The following is a 5,315-nucleotide window of genomic DNA, read 5'->3' as shown; positions in this document are numbered from 1 at the left end:
GTGGATGTTTAAATTGTTGTGCTGCAGCAGGTTGTGCAGACTGCTTCTATTTTGCTTTACTCGGGTCTGTTGTTGCAATCTCGTTATCCACAGGTGTTGGATCATCATTTTTGGCAAATGCTGCAGCTTGACTGCTCTCACCAGTGAGCTGTGAAGTTGAGGATTGTGGCTCTTTTTCAATTTGAGCTTCTTTCTAGATTGAAGTGGACTCAACTCTTCTTTTTGATACACCAACGGGACTATGAACATCCTTTCCAGATCTCAAATTAATCACTTTGCAGTGCTCTTTCCCTTCTTTTCTTAGGTCCTCTGTATTACTGGGTAAACTACCTTGAGGTCTGTTGCTCAATGTTGTAGCAAGCTGTTCAATTTGATTTTCCAAGTTTCTCAAAGATACAATATAACTTTGGACAACTACTTCATTCTTCACAATATAATCCTTAATCAAACCTTCAAGGGAGCTGAGTTGATCATTGTTGATGCTTCTTTGCTCTTGATTTTGCTGATAAAATCCACTAGGTGCTGCAGCAGTCTGGTTCTGACAACCCCATGAAAAGTTCGGATGTTGTCTCCATCCAGGGTTGTAAGTGTTTGAATATGGATTGCTATGGTTCTGTCTATTGAAGCTGCCCACATAATTGACTGAAGCTGGATTCCCCGAACAATTGTCAAATAAATGTCATTCTCCACAATAAACACAAGACACATTAGAAATTTGGTTAACAGTTGCTGGAGCACTGGTCATACCTTTCACCATGTTTGTTAATGAAGTTACTTGGGTTGACAATACTGTCAAGGCATCTACGTTATGAACTCATGTTGTTCCTCTTGCAGCAGCTTGTCTGGTTGACGGCCACTGATAGTTATTGTTGGCTATTCTCTCTAAAATTTCATAAGCCTCATTATAAGACTTAGATAATAAGGCCTCATTTGCTGAAACGTCCACCATCAATCTAGTACTTGGGTTGAGACCATTATAGAAAGTTTCCAATTGTATGCAACAAGGAATACCATGATGAGGACATCTCCTAAGTAACTCCTTAAATCTCTCTCATGCATCACACAAGCTCTCATCTTCAAGTTAATGGAAAGATGTGATCTCGTTCCTCAACTTTGCATTCTTGGTTGGCGGGAAGTATTTCATCAAAAATTTTTTAGCCAAATCATTACATGTAGTGATAGAATCTGGTGGTAGAGAATTCGACCATGCTCTTGCTCGGTCTCTCAAAGAAAAAGGGAAAAGTTTGAGTCTCAATGCTTCCTGCGATGCTCCAGCAATCTTGAAAGCATCACTTACTTCCAAAAATAACTTAAGGTATAGATGAGGATCTTTGAATGGCAAACCATTAAATTGCCCCACTGTTTGAAGCATTTGAAACATCACGGGTTTGAGTTCAAAATTGTCAGCTTGAATGTCGGGTCTAACTATTCCCGGATGTATGGCTTGAGGAGTCAACACTGCGTAATCTCGAATGGCTCTATCTATATCGTTCGCCATGTGAATAATGTTGTTGTTCCCTGGTTGCCTTTGAACACATTGTCCATTCAGACCTTCATGTACATTGACTGGTTGTATCTCCTCTCTACAGTTCAAGTTTCTCAAATCTTGGAATTCATCTATTATTACAGCAGCTTGTAATTCCTGATGCTCTCTTCTCAATCTCCTTACAGTTCGTTCAATTTCTGGATCAAACTGGAATTCAATAGATTTATATTTGCGCATGCAACGGTTGTTAGATCACCTATGTCAACAAAATAAACAAATCAAAATAAAATTAAAAATTAGCACCGTTAAAACTAATTTCACAAATCACAATGAATAATCAATCCCCAGCAACGGCGCCAAAAACTTGTTGGGTAAAAATACTAATGCTATTGGTGTCAATGTGCAAGTGTACACAACAAGTAATATAATTATGAGTATTCAAGATCGTCTCCACAGGAATTAATATTATTAGATTTGCTACAGCAATCCCAACAGTGCAGATTTTGTTTTAATGATCAATTTAGTTCCTTTGAAACTCTGATTATGGAGTATATTGTGAAGAATGAAGTAGTGGTCTAAAGTCAAGCTATATCTTTAAGAAACTTGGAGAATCAGATTGGACAACTTGCTACAGCATTGAGCAACATACCTTAGGGCAATTTACCAAACAATACAGAGGATCCAAGAAGAGAAAGAAAAGAGCATTGCAAGGTGATTAACTTAAGGTCTGAAAAGAATGTTCATATTTTAGTTAAAGTACCAAAAAGAAGAACATAACCTAATTATACCCAAGGGGAAATCTTCCCGTAATGATTTCAGAAGTAAAAACATGACAAGCAGTTTAGTAAATTCTTAGAAGTATTAAAACAACTGCATATCAAAATTTCTTTTGTGGAAGTATTGGAATAAATGCCAAATTATGTGAAGTTTTTGAAAGATATATTGGCAAGGAAAAAGAGGCTTGGAGAATTTGAAATAGTTGCTCTAAGACAAGAATGCAACCATATACTTTTAAGTAAAATGCCTTAGAAGTTAAAGGATATAGGAAGTTTTAAAATTCCTTGTTCCACAGGAACTAAATACAATAGTAAGACACGTTTTGATTTGAGAGCAAGTATTAATCTTATACCATTATCAGTATTCAAATAATTGGGAGTTGGAGAAGTCAGACCAACCACAATGACATTGCAACTTGCTGACAAATCTCATGCTTATCCTGAAGGCAAGATTGAAGATGTATTGATTAAAGTGGATAAATTCATTTTCCAGTGGATTTCATAGTGTTGGACTTTGAAGCAGATAAAGAAGTACAAATTATTCTAGGCAAACCTTTTTTAGCCACAGGAAAAACTTTAATTGATGTTAAAAAATGAGAGTTGAGTATGAGGGTTAATGATCAGTAAGTTACCTTTAATGTATTGAAAGTAATGAAGAGTCTTGATGAAGTTGAAGATTGTGATTTGGTCGGTGCTGTGAACCTTGCTGTCACAGACAGCTTAAATAATTGCTGCAACAATGAAGAAATCAAGGCCGCCACGTTTGAAGAACTTGAAGATGAAGATGCTGCAACAACGCATATAGCATAGTTAAGAGAGAAGTGACCTGTGAGGACAGACAGACATTTTGAGTCTCTAGATCTTTCAAATGGGCAAGTGAAACCTGCTGTGCCATCTATTGAATTACCTCATGTTTTATAATTAAAACTTCTACCTTCACATCTAAAATATGTTTATCTTGGTGACAATAACACACTACATGTAATCATTTCATCTTATTTAAATGTAGATCAAGTGAAGAGCTTAATGGAAATGTTGGGGAGATACAAGAAGGCCATTAAATAAACTATGGCAGATATCAAAGGAATCAGCCCCTCCATATGTATGTACAAGATCTTGCTGGAGGATTGCTACAACAACTCGGTAGAGTAGCAAAGAAGATTAAATCCCATCATGAAAGAAGTTCTGAAGAAAGAGATTATCAAATGACTTGATGCTGGAATCATCTACCCAATATCCGACAGCTCCTGAGTGAGTCCAGTACAATGTGATCCAAAAAAAGGTGGAGTGACTATTGTAACAAATAAGAAGAATGAGCTTATTCCCACAAAAACAGTGATTGTATGAAGAGTTTGCATGAACTATAGGAAGCTAAACAAAGCCATAAGGAATGATCACTTCTGGTTGCCTTTCATAGATTAGATGCTAGATAGACTTGTTGGAAAAAAGTACTACTGGTTCTTGGATGGGTATTCTGGCTACAACCATATTGCTATAGCACTAGAGGATAAGGAGAAGACAATATTCACTTGTCTTTATGGAACTTTTGCTTATTTCAGAAGGATTTCAGAAGGATGTCCTTTAGTTTATGCAATGCTCTAGCAATATTCCAGAGGTGTATGATGTCTATTTTTTAAAATATGGTAGAGCAAACGCTTGAGGTATTCACGGATGACTTTTCGATTTTTGGGGAGATCTATGATGATTGTTTGCATAATCTAGAAAATATGCTTAAAAGATGTGAGGAGATAAATTCAGTGTTGAATTAGGAAAAATGTCATTTTATGGTACAAGAAGGGATAATCCTAAGCCATAAAGTCTCTAGAAAAGGAATATAAGTGGAGAAGGTCAAAATAGTAAACTCCCACCACTTACTTCAGTTAAAGGCATTAGGAATTTCTTGGGACATGCAGAATTCTATATAACATTCATTAAGGATTTTTCTAAATTATCAAAACTCTTATGCTAGCTGTTGGAGCATGATAGGCCTTTCTATTTTGGTAAGCTTTGTTTAAAGACTTTTATAGAATTGAAGAAAGCTTTTGCTACAGCACCAATTGTTATAACACCAGATTGGAACTTACCTTTTAAGTTGATGTCTGATGCCAGCAACCACTCTGTTGGAGCAGTGTTAGGGCAAAGAAAGAACAAAATTTTTCACTCTATTTATTATGCTAACAAAACTCTAGTTGATGCTCAGATTAATTACGCTACCATTGAAAAAGGAGTTACTAGCAATTGTCTTTGTATTTGACAAATTTAGAGCTTATTTGGTTGGCACCAAAGTGACTGTTTACACAGATTACTTAGCCATAAAGTATTTGATTTTAAAAAACGATGCCAAACCAAGGTTGATAAGGTGGATCCTTTTGCTACACGAATTTGACTTCGAGATTAAACAAAGAATAAGGACTGAGAACTAAGGAGAATTTCATCTTTTAAGGCTGGAAGCAGGTGAAAGCACTCTAATCAAGCAAGAGATCATAGAGACATTTCCTGATGAGCAATTGTTAATGTTAAAGCATACACATATGCTACAATAATATGGGCTTCCATGGTATGTAGATTTTACTAATTACTTGGTGAGTGGATTGTTACCACCTGATCTGAGTTACCAGCAGAAGAAGAGATTTCTTAATGATGTTAGAAGGTATCAGTTGGATGAACCTTATTTATACAAGATATGCTCAGACTATATGATCAGAAGATATGTATCTGATGAAGAAATTTCAAACATACTGCAATCATGTTATGTTGTAGCATATGAAGGACATTTTGGAGGCCACAGAACAACAACAAAAAAGTTATACAATCAGGTTATTACTGACCCTTTATTTTTAAAGATACTTATGAGTTCGTTAAATATTGTGACAGGTGCCAAATAACAGGGAACATCTCTAAAAAACATGAAGTGCCATTAACCAACATTTTAGAAGTTGAGCTATTTGATGTTGGGGGGATGGATTTCATGGGTCCATTCCCACCCTCTTTTTGGGATTTATACATTTTAGTTGCTGTAAACTATGTGTTCAAATGGGCGGAAGTTGTAGCAC

The 5,315-nt window shown here is 36.0% G+C and overlaps 1 non-coding gene across 1 annotated transcript; it reads left to right on the top strand.

The window, feature by feature from the left end:
* Positions 1 to 1,007: 1,007 nt before the first annotated feature.
* LOC127901702 (small nucleolar RNA R71) lies at positions 1,008 to 1,114 on the top strand. Its single transcript, XR_008053946.1, has one exon. It is a non-coding gene; the product is annotated as a small nucleolar RNA R71 (small nucleolar RNA).
* Positions 1,115 to 5,315: the final 4,201 nt, after the last annotated feature.

Source organism: Citrus sinensis, chromosome 3 (assembly GCF_022201045.2).
Source record: "Citrus sinensis cultivar Valencia sweet orange chromosome 3, DVS_A1.0, whole genome shotgun sequence".
Classification (NCBI taxonomy): Eukaryota; Viridiplantae; Streptophyta; class Magnoliopsida; order Sapindales; family Rutaceae; genus Citrus; species Citrus sinensis.
Note: the sequence above shows the minus strand (reverse complement) of the source record. Positions and strands in the feature narration are given on the sequence as shown.